Source organism: Pelobates fuscus, chromosome 2, assembly GCF_036172605.1.
Source record: "Pelobates fuscus isolate aPelFus1 chromosome 2, aPelFus1.pri, whole genome shotgun sequence".
NCBI lineage: Eukaryota > Metazoa > Chordata > Amphibia > Anura > Pelobatidae > Pelobates > Pelobates fuscus.
In genome coordinates, this window is record NC_086318.1 from 4,572,723 (window position 1) to 4,590,331 (window position 17,609).

The following is a 17,609-nucleotide window of genomic DNA, read 5'->3' on the forward strand; positions in this document are numbered from 1 at the left end:
CCAGGATAGAGAGGAGGGATTGTGATGTAATTGTGGGAGTGTTTGAAGGTGTATGTCTGTGATTGGTCAATGTCCAATATGTTTCCCAGTCTTCCATCTGGTCCCCTAGGGGAGTGTCCACCAGGTGGGAGACCTGCATAAAAGCTGGGCAGGTAGCCCCAGTAAAACAGTTCTGCTTGGATTGGATTGTATGCTGATTGCCAGGAGTGTAAGCTGATTGTATGCTTTTCCTGTTCTGCTGTTTCCAGTGTTCGTGTGTTTCCTGTTCAGGAGTTGGAGGATTCGTGTAGTTTGCAGTTCGTATGATTGGTGCTTGCAGTAGCTGCCTGTGCATCTGAAAGGGGAATATCGCCTAAACGCTTTTTAACCTCTTGTGTGCAAAGCGGTCCGTAACAAATGCAATTAGGTTAGTTTGACATGACCTATGTTTCATAAAACCATGCTGATTATTGACATGTTTGTATGTGTGTCTGTAAAAGAATATGTTTGTTTGTCAGTGAGAGTCTATGTGTGTCTGTCAAAGAGAATGTGTGTCTGAGTGTGTCAGTGTGTGTATTTGTGTGTCAAGGTGTGTGTATGTGGAAAAATTAATTGGGAACCCCTGCTCTAGATATATACATATAGAGATACAAGTGGATACATTTGATATAACAATTTTTCTCAAATAGAGACTGTTACAAATTAGAAGGGTTACAATCATTATCCAGACGCACTCACGATTGATAAGAAATTATAATCTTAACTATTTCTTCACTTCACAATTGTTTTTTCAAGTTTTTCAAAATAAATGTATTGACTCAATTGTTGTATATACATGTCTTTCGTGGTGTATTTAAACACAAATTATAAAACACTATGTAAAGAGATGCCCCCTCACTATTCGGCTACTTACGTTTGTTTTATTATCCTGTTCCATTTTGTTTGAAAACCACAGATTAATAGAAAGCTCCCCTGGGTGGCCTCCATTTCGTGCATACGAATACACGTGGTTGGAACAATGGATGGCAGCCATCTTGTCTCCCGTACGCTGCCAGCGGGACTTGGTCGTCGAGTGCCTGGAACTATTTTCGGCCAGGCACTCTCACAAACACAGGTCTTTATGGATCCACTCTACGTTCTTCTTCCCATTCACTTAGACGAACGGCGTTCGGGAGTTTCAGAATAACAAACACAGGGTGCATTCGCCACGAACCAGCTTGAATTTATCTTCTGTGGTTTTCGTGAAAAACCCTAAGAAAGGAGACCAGCTCTTGCTACATTTTTCATGGAACTATTCTGGGCTTCAACCTTGTGCCAAACCGGTCAAATCTTCTCTGCGGTGCCGATCGTGAACTACCAAACGGATCTGGCTGATTTTCGGATATATTGTTCCCACATATCCAGGCTACCCAGGGATGTGACTTGTGGGGTTCCCATGTATTTTTGGGGGTACTTTTGGGATGATGTGAAAATTTTAACTTTTTCTGACCAGAAGATAATTGAGTTTAGTATTTTCTCAGACTCAATTATCTCTCTGACCTGTCAGAGGAGGAGTTTCTGCACTGTATAAATTGAATGTTTTCCATAACACAAGTCTTGTCCCAGCATTAAGCTTTGGCTCACGTGTGGGTTATAATGCGATACCAGTGATATTGTAACCTGTGAATTATTAGCGTATGATTATTAATCTCAAATCTCAAATTTCCTCTATTTTCTGATTGAGTCTATTTTGGGTTAGGCCATTTTCTTTCCCCACCCTGTCCAATTTTTCACTATAAGGCTCAGACTTTGGTTTGATACTTGTGGCTCTCCATTCGTTAACCACCGCTAGGGAGGGTGGAGGGAGAGAGCCTTCCTCATCTAATGACGGCAATGGACGGGGAAGTCAGATCCTGTATCTCCACTTGACAGCTTTGTTTCAGCAGGGCTTTGCCTTTAGTTTTTTGAGGGCCCAAGCTGGTGCCCTCAGTGGAGAAGGCCATTTCCAAAATGCTAGTACAAGGACCCCCCAGAGGTGACGGGTCATGACGCTCCACTTTCCACTGATGCCATGGGTTCTGAGTCCTCTAAAGACCAGGCATTCTTGTTCTAGGGTAGAACATTGGCTTAAAAATACAGAGTACAGGGGGCGGGGCCGGACCGCCATGCCGAGAGGTCGCACACAAAGCGAGCTCCTGCAGAAAAACGTCCATAAGGCCCGAAAAAAGCAAAAATTACTCATCTGCAGTCTGGTGGAAGCGGTCCTGCGGGCGAGGAGATGCTGGTGCTGAGGCCAATCTGACCACAAGCGATCGGACCTCGGAAAGGGCACAACCACTGAGGCCTACTCGGGCGGTGAGTGAGGTGGACGGCCGCCGCCTCTCTATCCTGCCCAGCGGTACTCACTCGGACCTCTGAAGCCACACGGTAGGGGCCCCGTTCCCCCCTCTTTGGACCGGCGGGGGTCATCCCAGTCCCAGGAGACTGTTCCCACGGCCCGAGGAACCCGGAGCGAGGGAGACCCTCTGCAGCCAAAGTGGCGATCATGGCGGGCGAAACTACTGGGGCTTCAAAGCCCGGAACCAACAGGGCACAGCAGACTAGCACCCTGGGGGATGCAGGGACGGCGGAGTGGCAGAGGGGTTCCCCAACACTGCTACATACCTTCATACTAATCGGCAAACAGGCGGAAACCCCGGATCCAGCATTGACACACAGCAGGTACCTGCTTCACGACCCCCACCACGCACCACCGCCCGCCCTGCCGCCATGTCAGACACCCCCACACCCCAGCTACTCCCAGGGGCCAAACGGGTGGCGGTAAGAGACTGTACTAAGAGAGCATACTCACCCCTCTTACCACGCAATAAGCAGGACTCAAGCTCGCATATTCGGCTGGACTCACTACTACCACACCAAAAGCTTAGCAGGTCGGAGATCGGATGAACCTGTACATCCTGGGGATGACCCCAGGGAACTGGGCCGCGGACGGCAGGGATGGCGCCTGTCCTTTAACATTCCTACAAGCGAAGATGTCCTCTTTACACATTAAGCAGGCATCACTACTGGCATCAAGCAAGCTCCTTCCTGCGTTTACCTCACATTGATTTCGCTTTGCATTCAGTCTCCTAAGCCATACATCGCATCACCTGGACTGCATCTCACAAATGCAAACCCAGCAAAGAGACTATCCATGCACATTATAAGCCTCACTACAACATCTACACTAAGCTGTGCAATAACAGGTTAAGCCTGTCGCTGGTACATACAATGCTGTTGTGATTAGCGTAGCATGTCTTGATCAAGCTCGATCTTTTAATGACCCAAAGCGACTGATGTAAAAGCTTATGATTAACCGTATGTTTGACTATGCTGACACTCTCTGACCCTTTAGTTTAAAATTGTTTCCTTTATTTTGACCTAACTCTTTGTCTTTACCTTCGTTTACTCTCACTCACTCTTGACAAGATGTAATGTTGACAACCTATGGGGACACCTTTATTCACTCTTATACCCCTGAGGAGCAATGTATGTTCTGTATTTTAAGTCTACAAACCACGACGAGAACCAGTACAATAGACGCCATTACTTAGCTGGTATTTAGCTTGTTTTATAAATTTGATGCAAATGCTTATAATTAACCATACGTGAGACTACGCTTGAAATATCACAACCTTTAGTTTAAAATTGTACCTCTTATTTTGACATAACTGGTCCGGCTCTAGCCTGATATTAATATAAAAATGTGCTGTCAAATCGCATGCCGTGTTAAACCTACTGTTCTTAATCGGCTTGCTAATGCTGTTGTGGCATCGCAAAACAAAATGTTAAATGTCTTTACATGCACAAGAAAAATAAAGAATTTAAAAAAAATACAGAGTACAGAGAGTTGTCACTAATGGAACATTTTCAAGCTGGTTTTATCAGAGTCTGTAGAGATGTTGAAACAGAAACTTGATGCATACTTGCATAAACATAATATTCAATGTTATAATTTTTCAACGGGTAAAAGCTTCTTGATCCAAGGATAAATCTGACGTCTATTTGTGAGGTCAAGAAAGATAATTTTTCCTAGTTTGTTGCAAAATTGAAGGTGCTTCAAACAGGGTTTCATTTATTGCATTTGTGTTCGGTGCTATTGTTGTAACGTTAGCGTGTATATTGTTTGATGTATCGTGTCATATAGATAAGAATAAGTCGGTTGAAGTGTGCCGAAACTGACGTATGTGGTAGGCCGGTAATAAGGTGGGCAAAAATAGTGTCTTGCCAAATAAATATTTATTCAATACTAGAAACATACTACAAGGCATATACTTCAAGATGACAAGGCTGACCTCATTTCTAGCACAGGTTGAGGTATGTGTAGCAAAACCCTACCTTATGCCTGGGAATATTTACTGCTACCGGCCCTTTAAGAGCTAGCCGGGCACATATACAGCACATATACAGGAACAGAGACCTCGGATTATAAAGACATATTGTTTATCCAGCAAAATACATCAAACTGGATATAATTGAATGTGCTTACCTGTTTCGTGGGGATTATTCTTTAAAACAGTTTGGGACTTTTAAAGCATTCGCTTACTTGTGCGACCCAGACGTTATGGACCCAGCATTCATCGTACGAATGCAAACTACCAAACACCGGATCACCCTGCTACCTAATTATGTGGTAATTTACCTCCCTGATCGGCACATCCAGCTCTTATGGGAAACGCACGAACACTTTGTTTCAGTTCCTGGGTGGCCGCCATTTCGGGACTTTTACACGTGGTCGAGGCCATCATAACTCCCGAACAGCGGTGTTTTGCCGTTGAGTGTCTGGAACTAAAATCGGACACTCGAGTAGGCGAACACCTCCATAGCACCGTAAATTCGTGCCAAAACTACCGACCACCCTGCCGTTCGGTAGAAAGACTACGCAGCATATAGGGATTCTGACGACCATCAAGACACCCACGGATGGCAAGCTTTTTGTGACTTTGCACGAATGATGACCGACCGCAAGGCCAAAACTCATGGAACTATTTTCGGCTAGTGTGCCTGTGCGGTCGGTCAAAACTTTAAAGCTCCATAACTCCCGAACCTTCTAACCGAATGGGATGATTTTTACATATGTTGCTCCCCCAGATCAGGGCTAGGCATCCAAAACTAGGGTAAAATTGTACCCTTGTTAATTATGTTAAACGTTTATCTGAGGGGAGGAGATGTGTGGGTTGTACCTTATATGTTATTGGTTACTATGTTAATTATGTAGGTGTCTCCCTTGCATGGGCAGCATCACATAAAAGGAAAATGCATTCCATTAAAAATAAGTTCTTCTTGACCCTTTAAAACGTAGCCTTGTCTCATTCTTGGAAGGGGATTTACAGCATAACCACCTTGCTCTTTTAATAGCTCTGCCTGACTCTTCACTTGGATCTCGTGAATGGGAATAAGCAACTCCACTACTACACAGCGACTTGCCGGAATAAAGGACGTCTCCAACGGTAGCCGTTACATTGGTGGCAGCGGTGGGATGGTCCTTTCATCCACAGAGCAAGTGCTGAATGGAGTCTCAGCACACCAGACTGAAGAGACCCACACTGAAGGATCTACTGGAGAGTCGTGGAAGGAGTGCCAGTAACAGACCACGGAGAGAGCTGATAGCCAACCTGCTGGAGCTGGATGAAATGGATTGGTCCATGGAAGTCCCCAAACCACTTGCTCCGATCAGAGAGGAGGACGAAACCACCCGCATTGTGCAGAGGAGACTAGCCCTGCACCCAACGACATCATTAGAGCTGATTGAGCGGCTGTTTCTCGATGTGAAAGCAGAGATTCGGGAGAAGAGGGGACACGAAATCGAACTGGTAAGAGCACAACAGCCTGTGACAAACTGCCATTTGCCACTGGGCATTGGAGAGGACTTATCGCTAACCTCCTGCCCTGCGACTATGGCCCCGGGACACATTGCCCTTTAAGAACTATATTTGTGCATAATAGATTTTTATTATGCTGACTCTGGCCCTTTAACTGTGCTGTACAGAGACTATAGACACCTGGAATATGTTTAACTGCTTCTCTGGGATTCGGTATTAAAACCGTTCGTGCCTTTTGAAACATTCACTTTGTCTCAGTGTTTGGGTGGCCGCCATTTCGGGACTTTGGCCATCTTGCACACGAACAGCGGTGTTTTGTCATCAATCGCGTGGAACTAAAAACAGATACGCAACCAGGCGAACACCGTTGAGACCTCCATGAGCCCATAACTTCGTCCTGGAACTACCGAACAACCGGCCGTTCGGTAGTTATACTTAAGCTTACATAGGGATTCCACCGAACACCAGGAATACTATGGATGCCAAGGGGTTCGTGGGGTTTTAATGCACGAACAGAGACCGACCGCAGGGCCAAAACTTATGGAACTCTTTTTGGCTAGAGAATCTGTGCGGTCGGTCAAAACTTAAAAGACCCATAACTCCCGAACCCCTCAACCGAATGAGCTGGAATTTGGATATGTTGTTCCCCTGAATGAGAGCTATCAAAGTGCTGGATTTAAAGGTGTACCCCCTGTTTTTGGGGTACATCCAGAACTTGAGTAAAATTGTGTATGTTTTAATTGTGTTACATGTTTATCTGAGGGGAGGAGACGTGGGGGTTGTACCATGTATGTGATTGGTTATTTTATACCTCCCCCTGGGTGTGTTCTGTTTGTACTCTACTGTAATAAAAACCAGGATGGGTGTTCCAGCACTCACTTCTTCTTGACCCTTCAAAACGTAGCCTCGTCTCGTTCTTGAAAGGGAATTATATTGGATTATTACTCTGCTCTTTTTACTGCTGAACCTGACTCTCCCTCTGGATCTCGTGGATGGGATTATACCAGCTTTACTTTTATGCAGCAGCTTGCCAGGGAAAAGGACGTCTCCAACGGCTGATACCCTCTCACTACCTGGGTAGCCGTTACATTGGTGGCAGCGGTGGGATGGTCCTTTTCATCCACAAAGCAAGTGCTGAATAGAGTTACAGCAGCATGGAGCAGGCATGGATAGAGCCCTGCGAAGAACACCTCAAAAGGATACGTCGCTACGAGGATGACGCTTACTTTGAGGAGGTAAAGAGGCGGTTGGTCTGCTATGGCCCAGACCTTTCAAACGAGGTGGTCTCTCAAGTAATGTGCCAGTTGGATGCTGAGAACCGTGAGGCAAGGGCATTTGAGAAACAACTGTGGAGGGTGAGGATATGGACACCCAGTCTCCAGCAACAGTGTGTACCCCAGGGGGCCGAAGGTGTTGTCCTTCCCCCCCAGCAGCAGTGTGTACCCCAGGGGCCGAAGGTGTCGTCCTTCCCCCCCAGCGGCAGTGTGAACCCCAGGGAGCTGAAGGTGTCGTCCTTCCTCCCCAGTGGCAGTGTGTACCCCAGGGAGCTGAAGGTGTCGTCCACCCTCCCCAGCGGCAGTGTGTACCCCAGGGGGCCGAAGGTGTCGTCCTTCCCCCCCAGCAGCAGTGTGAACCCCAGGTAGCTGAAGGTGTCGTCCTTCTTCCCCAGCGGCAGTGTGTACCCCAGGGAGCTGAAGGTGTCGTCCTTCCTCCCCAGCGGCAGTGTGTACCCCAGGGGGCCGAAGGTGTCGTTCTTCCCCCCACAGCGGCAGTGTGAACCCAAGGGAGCTGAAGGTGCCGTGCTTCCTCCCTAGCGGCAGTGTGTACCCCAGGGAGCAGAAGGTGCTGTCCTTCCTCCCCAGCGGCAGTGTGTACCCCAGGAGCCAAAGGTGTCGTCCTTCCCCCCCCAGTGGCAGTGTGTACCCCAGGGAGCTGAAGGTGTCGTCCTTCCTCCCCAGCGGCAGTGTGTACCCCAGGGAGTAGAAGGTGCCATCCTTCCTCCCCAGCGGCAGTGTGTACCCCAGGGGGCCGAAGGTGTCGTCCTTCCCCCCCCAGCGGCGGTGTGAAGTGCAGGGGGCCGAAGGTGTTGTCCTTCCCCCCCAGCAGCAGTGTGTCCTACAGGGAGCAGAGACAGTTGGTCTCCCTCCCCAGCAGCAGGACAATGTTATGGGAGTGGAGACAGGCGGTCTCCCTCCCCAGCGGCAGTCTGTGTTTCAGGGAGAGGAGTGCAGCACCCTCTCTCCCCAGTGGCAGATTACCCTAACAAGGGGAGACACCAATCTCCCAGACGGCACAGATGGGACCGTGGTTTCTGTGCCTGACCTACCGGGATGCTGGACAGCCTGTCACACACGTCATGTGTCCTTAAGGGGTTAAAGCGTTTGTGGAGAACGAAGAAGGATGGATATTTAGCAGATTTACCTCCAGAGCAATGGGTCACTATCTTGTCTGGAAAGCTGTCCGGCAAAGCGAACGAGGCCTTTCGGGCTCTCACCCCAGAGGATATATTACAGTATCAGCGGGTCAAGGATGCACTATGTAACGGCTACCCAGGTAGTGAGAGGGTATCAGCCGCTGGAGACGTCCTTTTTCCCGGCAAGCTGCTGTATAGTAATGAAGTTGGTTAGTCCCATCCACAAGATCCAAGAGGAGAGTCAGGTTCAGCTGTTAAAAAGTAAAGTAATAATGCAGTAAAAATCCCCTTCCAAGAACGAGACGAGGCTACATTTTGAAGGGTCAAGAAGAACTGAGTGCTGGCACACCCAGCCTGGTTTTTATTATGGTCTTGCATATACACAACACACCCACGGGGAGGTATAAAGTAACCAATCAAATAACAGTACAACCCACACATTCCCTTCCCTCAGATAAACAGTTAACACAATTAGTATACACACATTTTTACCCGAGTTTTGGATGCAGGGCCGGCCTTAGGCATTTGGGCGCCCTGTGCAAAAAATCTTCACAGCGCCCCTCCCTCCCCCACTCCTTACCCCTTCCCACACACCCTGTCACACACACACAGGCAGGCAGACAGCCATACACACACACACACACAAACACACTCAGGCAGTCATACACAGACAGCCACACACAAACACACACACAGACATAGAATGTGACGGCAGATAAGAACCAGTCGGCCCATCTAGTCTGCCCAGACAGTCACACATAGGCAGTCACACACAAACACACACACAGGCAGACAGCCACACACACAGCCACACACAAACACACAGGCAGACAGCCAAACACACAGAGGCAAACAGCCACACACACACAGTCACACACACACACACAGTCACACACACACAGACAAACAGTCAAACACACACTGTCAGACAGCCACACACACACAGTCACACACAGACAGACACACACACACACTGGCAGACAGTCACACACACACACACGCGCAGACAGTCACACACACACGCAGACAGTCACACACACACGCAGACAGTCTCACACACACACACGCGCAGACAGTCACACACACACACGCGCAGACAGTCTCACACACACACACACGGCCATCTTGCGCACGAACAGCGGTGTTTGCCAGCCACCGTCTGGAACTAAAAATGGCTACGCAAACAGGCGAACACCGCTGAGACCTCCATAACACCGGGGATTCGTGCCAAAGCTACCGAACGCCCGGCTGTTCGGTAGAAAGACTTAACAGACTATGGGGATTATAGCGACCACCGAGATTCGACTGGATGGCACGAATTTCATACCTTTTCACCATACGAACGGGGACCGACCGCAAGGCCAAAACTTATGGAACTATTTTTGGCTAGTTGGTCTGTGTGGTCGGTCAAAACTTTGGAACCCTATAACTCCCGAACCATTTGTCCGAATAGACTGATTTTTGGATATATTGTTCCCCTGGACGAGGGCTATCTGGGGATACCGGACTTAAAGCTGTACCCCCTGTTTTTGGGGTACATCCAGAACTTGGGTAAATTACTGTACACGTTAATTATGTTAACTGTTTATCTGAGGGGAGGGGATGTGTGGGTTGTACCCTGTATCTGATTGGTGATTTAATGCCTCCCCTGGGTGTGTTCTTCTTGTCTGTAACTGTAATAAAAAGCAGGCTGGGTATTCCAGTCCTCAGTTCTTCTTTACCCTTCAAAACGTAGCCTCTTCTCATTCTTGGAAGGGGATTATTTGGGAATATTACTCTGCTCTTTTTACAGCTGAACCTGACTCTCTCTCTGGATATCGTGGATGGGATTATACCAGCTTTACTTTGATACAGCAGCTTGCAAGGAAAAGGACGTCCAACGGCTGATACCCTCTCCCTACCTGGGTAGCCGTTACATCTTTGTTACAGTTCCTGGGTGGCCGCCATTTCGGGACTTTTACACGTGTTCGCAGCAATCTTAACTCCAAGAACAACGGTGATTTGCCGTCGAGTGTCTGGAACTAAAATCGGACACTCGAGTAGGCGAACACCGCTGAGACCTCCATAACACCGTAAATTCGTGCTGAAACTACCGACCGTCCTGCCGTTCGGTAGAAAGACTATACAACATACAGGGATTCTAGCGACCATCAAGATATTCACGGATGGCAAGCTTTTCGTGACTGTTTACCGCACGAACGAGGACCGACCGCAAGGCCAAAACTTATGGAACTATTTTCGGCTAGTGTGCCTGTGCGGTCGGTCAAAACTTTAAAGCTCCATAACTCCCGAACCCCTTAACCGAATGGGATGATTTTTCAATATGTTGCGCCCCCAAGTTAGGGCTATCTGGGGATACTGGATTTATGAATGTACCCCAAGTATTTGGGGTACATCCAAAACTAAGGTAAAAATATGTGCTTGTTAATTATGTTAAATGTTTATCTAAGGGGAGGAGATGTGTGGGTTGTACCCTGTCTGTTATTGGTTACTGTGTTAATTATGTAGGTGTCTTCCTTGCATGAGCAGAATCACATATAAGGAGAATCCTTGTCATTAAAGTTTAGTTCTTCTTGACCCTTCAAAACTTAGCCTCGTCTCGTTCTTGGAAGGGGATTTACTGCATAACCACCTGACTCTTCTCTTGGATCTCATGGATGGGAATAAGTAACTCCACTACTGTACAGCAACTTGCCGGGAAAAAGGACGTCTCCAACGGCTGATACCCTCTCACTACCTGGGTAGCCGTTACACAGGCCAAAAACATGACTCCACCACTGCCTTGCTGACGTCGCAGCCTTGTTGGAACAGGGTGGCCGTCCACCAACCATCCACTACACAATCCATCTGGACTATCCAGGGTTGCACAGCACTCATCAGTGAACAGGACTGTTTGAAGATTAGTCTTCATGTATTTTTCTGCCCAATGCAGCCGTTTCTGCTTGTGAGCATTGGTTAGTGGTGGCCGAATAGAAGGTTTATGCACAGATGCAAGACTCTGGAGGACTCTACACCTTGATGTCCGTGGGACTCCAGAGGCACCAGCAGCTACAAATATCTGTTTGCTGCTATGTAATGGTATTTTAGCAGCTGCTCTCTTGATCCGATGCATGGATCTGGCCTTTATCTGCATGGATCTGTGCATGGATCTGTGCCTTTATCTGCACGAACCCATCTGTGCTCTGAATCAGCCTCAAATCTCTTAACAGTGCGATGATCACGCTTAAGTTTTCGTGAAATATCTAATGTTTTCATACCTCGTCCAAGGTATTGAACTATTTCACTCTTTCGGCAGCAGAGAGATCCCTTTTCTTCCCCGTACTGCACGAAAATGGTGCTCTGCTTAATAATGTGGAACACCCTACTTAATAGTTCACCTGGCAATCTAATTATCACAGGTGTCCGAGATTGTTTTCAGTGATCAAAAGAGCCCTGAGACACAATGCCATCCATGAGTTAAACTGAAAAACAAAATATTTAATCTTTGTGACACTTAAATAGAATTTGCATAATAATTTGGAACAGGGTGTAAGTTCTTTTAATAACTTTGGGTGTATTCCTTCAGGTCCCATTGACTTGTTTGTCTTTACTTTGACAGTTGAAATAGAACTTCTTCCTCTGTAAACTCACATGTAATAAATGACTCATTTGTCCTTTTTCCCAACTGAGGTGCCTTTCCTTCATTTTCATCTGTAAATACTGAACAAAAATATTCATTGAGGCAGTCAGCTATACCTTTATCCTCTTCTACATACCTTCCTTCTTTTGTTTTTAATCTAACTAATCCTTGTTTTACTTTCCTTTTCTCATTTATGTATCTAAAAAATGTTTTGTCCCCTTTTTTTACTGACTGTGCTATTTTCTCTTCTGTGTGTGATTTGATAACTTGCTTAGCCTCGTTCTGCCTAATCTTATAGATCATTCTGTCTTCCTCACTCTGGTTTTTTTTTTTTTGAACATTTGGAACACACTGCAGCACAGCCTCTACCCAGGGAAAATGACATCTCCAACGGCATACACCCCTCTGACACACAGGGTGGCCATTACATTGGTGGCAGCGGCGGGATGGTCCTTTTATCCGAAGAGCAAGTGCTGACCGAATGGAGAACCAGTATGCAAAACTGAAACAACCAACTTTAAAAGACTTGCTGGAGAGTCTTGGTACAGAGGAATGCCTGGGGATCTTGTATGAGGCAGACCCCGTCCAAGCTGCCTCCCCGGACAACCGACAGCAGCACCGTCAAGAAGTACGAGTGAACGGACAAGTAGCTCAAGGACTGCGGACTCTGGTACAACGTCATCTGATCAAACTAGAAAATTTGTCCAAGCACACTGTGGCTGTATGAGTCACCGGAGGAGCTGTCTTTTGTCTCCCTACTGCTGGGTACACCTGGATTGGGGAGCCGGGAGTAATGGACAACCTACTGGCTGAAGTTCTTTTGGGCAACAACATTGGGCCCTTAGCTTCAGCCTACTCCAGCCATTACAGCTTGCCCTGTGACCATTTGTTCCCAGGCTTGCCTCGCAGACAATGCTTCACCAGGACAAGAGACCCAGGTAAGCACCCCACCGACCCCTACCCTGACCCCAAAGGAGTTTGGGAGGGAAACCAGAGAGGACCCATCCCTGCAGAAATACAAAGAGAAAGCTGAGACTGGGGGGATGAGCGGGTTTATCTGGGACAAGGATAGACTATAGCGGTTAACTGAATGTAGAAAGAGAGGATGCGCCCCATCCCAGAAGCGCCAACTGGTAGTACCTAGGAAGTACCGGTTGGAGCTTCTCCGAATCGGGTATGACATCCCTTTGGCAGGACTTCTAGGTGGTAACCGCACGACCTACAGGATCACCCACACATTCTTTTGGAAAAAGGGGGGATCACCCTAAAGCCCGACTACTACCCATGCCCATCATTGATGAACCTTTCAGCAGGGTGGCCTTTGATCTAGTAGGGCCCCTACCTAACCCCAGTCCATCCGGTAAGAAATACATACTTACCGTGGTGGACTACGCTACCCGCTACCCGGACGGAAGCCATCGCTCTGTTGAATATCCAGGCCGACACTGTTGTCAGTGCCTTGGTTGGGATTTTCACCAGAGTGGGGTTTCCGAACGAAATCCTATGTGATAGGGGAACTCAGTTTACCGCATACCTCACCCAGCAGTTATTTGGAGGCCTACTCAGCTCCCCATAACACCCCCAGACTAACGGTCTCTGTGAGAGTTTCAATGGTACCCTGAAACAGTTACTACGGACCTTTACAGACGAGTACAGAGACTAGGAGCAATTCCTACCACACCTCTTATTCGCATATCGAGAGGTGCCCCAGGAATCTACTGGGTTTTCCCCCTTTGAACTGCTCTATGGGAGGAGGGTGCGAGGACCCCTCGATCTCATTTGCGAGCACTAGGAGGGGAAAACAGAACGTGAGGGGGTCCCTATCGTGCCAAATGTTCTGGAACTTAGGGATCGCATGGAGCAGTTGGCCTGGATGGCAAGGGACCATCTCCATGCAGCCCAGGGCAGACAGAAACTGTAGTACGATTGGGGCGCCCGACAGAGGTCATTCCAGGTGGGACAAAAAGTCCTGGTGATTAGGCCAGTAAAAGGGAATAAACTCCTAGCATCCTGGCAGGGCCCCTACAAGGTGGTAGCGCAGATCTGCGATACCACCTATGTCATTGCCAGTAGCGAGGACGAAAGGGTACGCAAATCCTTTCATGTAAATCTGCTAAAGGAATATCGTGAAACACCTGAGGACGTAGCAGCTATATGCATTCCCGCTACTGAAGATCCCGACAGTATACCCATGCCAGATTTACTAGCCAACCCTTCCCCAGGCAGCCTTATTAGTACTATACAGCTAGGGGAGTGACTAAACCTCGCAGAAAAGGGCCAACTCCGATAGTTGCTCACTGAGAAGGAATTGACCTTTTCCCAAGAGCCCGGGTACACTACCTAGGCGACCCACCACGTAGAAACCCCTGGATAACCCCCCTACCGAATCCCTGAGGCAGTTAAAGAGGGGATGAGAAAAGAAATCCAGGAAATGCTTAAGCTAGGGGTTATAGAGCCCTCAGACAGTCCCTGGGCTTCCCCCGTAGTACTAGTACCCAAAAAGGATGGGACCACGCGGGATTTTGCATGGATTATAGACGCCTTTGTGACAGATCCATCTGTATAGACTTATATTGTTGGTTCGTCTGTTTGCCTTCATTTTGCTGGATTTCCTGTCCGTATGCCCCTGTTCGTGTGTTTCCCCACGTACCGATTGAAACTACCGAATGGACGGCCACCCAGGAGAGGAGTGTGCTGCTAGTTAACCTATTGGCCTCAATTAGAACGTTGCGGTTAACCGCAGACACCTCTCCATTCCATTCTTATGGGTGGTCGTCGTTTGTATGCCGACCACGAGGCGGCGGCCATCTTGGGACACGAGGAGAATAAGCGGTGTTCGGTGCAAATCCTATGGAACTAAAAACGGATACTTTATCTGCCGAACACCACTGGAAGCTGCCGCCCGCCTTCTATTTCGTCGAGGCGTACGAACACCGGTCAGTTCAGGAGTTTCTATCATTCGTATGGACTTTACCCAGGTAGCCGTCCCATGGAGTCATTCGTATACCGAAGGACTTGTGAAAGACTTTGACTCCATGGCGATTGAACTAGGTACATCGGATCTGAGCGCTATTCGGTAGAAATATGCACTCAGATCCAGGCTATCTGGGGATACGTTACACAAACCATATGCATTCAGTATTTCTGAAATTATGTATTTTATTGTATTTTTCTTATTATGTTTTAAAATGGCGTTTGTCTCTTTCCTGGGAGATAATTAGGTTTCTTCCTAATTATCTCCGGGATAGAGAAGAAGGATTTATGGGTAAAATGGGAAGGGCTTATATTGAAGCCACTGCGATTGGCTACTGTCCAATATATTGTACAGTCTTCCACAAGGTCCCCTAGGGGAGTGTCCACCTTGTGGAGACCCGCATAAATACCGGGCAGGTAGCCCCCATTTAACACATTCCTGTTTGACCTTCAAGACGGAGCATGGTCTCGTTTGTGGAGGGATTTATTATTGGGACAGTACTTTTCGGTATTTCTAGTTGTGGAAGGATTTCGACTGAATTGCTGATCGGGAGTTGCCGCGTTCGTATGCTCCGTTCGAGTTTGACGATCGGCTGGATTAAAACTGCATTTCTGGATAAAGGGGATTATTCACTAAACGGCGGCTTCATTCCCCTGGCGGTGAGTGTCATAACAGCCTTAATGACCGGACAATGACTGATGCCTACCCCAGTTAGATGAACTCCTAGATTGTATCGCCAGGGGACCTTATCTGACCACCATCGATCTGTGCAAAGGCTATTGGCAGATTCCCCTGGCCAAGGAGGCTATCCCCAAGTCGGCCTTTGTCACCCCGTTTGGCCTATACCAGTTTAAGGTTATGCCATTCTGGATGAAGAATGCCCCAGCCTCGTTTCAGCGCTTGGTGGATAGGCTCCTTGATGGCTTCCAGGACTTCGCTTGTGCGTACCTGGATGACATAGCGATATATAGTGAGTCATGGGGAGAACACTTAAAGCATGTAGGGGCCATATTAGATCAGATTCGGGCTGCAGGCCTGATCCTGAAACCTGATAAGTGCCACCTGGGCATGGCCGAAGTCCAGTATTTGGGACACCGGGTAGGATGTGGGAAGCAGCGTCCCAAACCGGCCAAAATTGAGGCAGTAGCCAATTGGCCCACACCCCGCACCAAGACTCAAGTACTGGCCTTCTTAGGGACAGCGGGTACTATAGAAAATTCGTACCAGACTATAGCACTATTGCTAAACCCCTGACAGACTTGTCCAAGAAAAATCTACCCAGACTGGTCCTGTGGTTTGCCTCCTGTGAAGCAGCCTTCCAAGCCCTAAAGAACGCTTTGATCCACGCTCCTGTGTTAGCTGACCCAGTCCCTAACAAACGCTTTGTTGTTCACACAGATGCTTTCATGTACGGACTGAAGATGGAGGGGAGCACCCTATCGCGTACATTAGCCGGAAATAGTTACCTCGGGAGGTGAGCTACGCGGCAGTGGAAAAAGAATGCCTGGCCCTGGTTTGGGCTCTAAAGGAACTAACTCCCTATTTACATGGCCGGGAATTTACCCTCATCACCGACCACAATCCCCTTGTCTGGCTGAACCGAGTTGCAGGGGACAACGGCCGGCTATTGCGATGGAGCTTGGCCCTACAACCTTACAATTTTTCTATCCAGTACCGGCCCGGCAAGCACAACGGCAACGCCGACAGGTTGTCCAGGCAAATGGAACTTATGCCCCAGCAGACTTCCGGGCTAGTAATAATCCAAGTTGACCCGAAAAGGATCAAACCGGGTCTGCCATGGTGTTCCACAAAAGGGGAGCTATGTAACAGAACCCCTGTTATTTCCTGGCCAACAGACTTGAAATATTATAACCCCTGGATTTGTTACCATTGTTATATTTAACATATGAATGGGAAAACGATTGACACTGCTAACCCATTCGTATTAACGAACAAACTGCTGAACCAGAGACCACCCACAAGTGGAGTTTGCTGCTCGTTGACCTCCCAGGAGCTGTGGTTAACCGCAGCTTAATTGACAAACGGCTGGGTGGTCGGCGTTCGCATGAACGAACACATGGCGGCGGCCATTTTGTTTAGCTGACCGCTGAGACTTCTACCTTCCGTGCGTTTGGCTAAATCCATACGAACGGAGCGCTATTCTAAGGGAAGAAACTCACGAACGGGATGCTTGCAATGACAGTATGCACGAACGGATCCGTTCATCTAATTTGTACCTATTCTGAAGGAGAAGAGACCGGCCGCACAGCCAGAATCTGTGGAACTGTGGAAATCTGTGGGCATGAAAGCCACGCGTGCGGTCGGTCAAATGTGACTTCCAGCTATCTCCCGAACCACTGAACCGATTCTTAAGATTTTTTCACATGTTGTTCCCATAGCTATGCTTGTATTGAAAATGTAATTTTCATGTGAATTGAATGTATAATTTTGAAGTTATAAAAATTAAGTAAAAAGTATATTTTTCGCTTGGAGATAATTGAGCTGATACAGCAATTAACTCAATTATCTCCCAAGCAAAGGGGAGGAATGTACAGTAATGAATGGGAGTGTTTAACTGTGTAACTGTAAATGATTGGTTGTCGAGTTTGTGTTTTCAGTGCCCAACAAGGTCCACGTGGGTGGTAACCTTGTAGGAAAATGTGTATAAAAAAATGCTTATGTGCCCATTAAATCAGTTCTGCTTAACCCTCAATACGTAGCCTCGTCTCGTTATTGAAGGGAACCTGCTTCCAGCTTAATTACTAGCTCTTGTAAGAGCTCTGC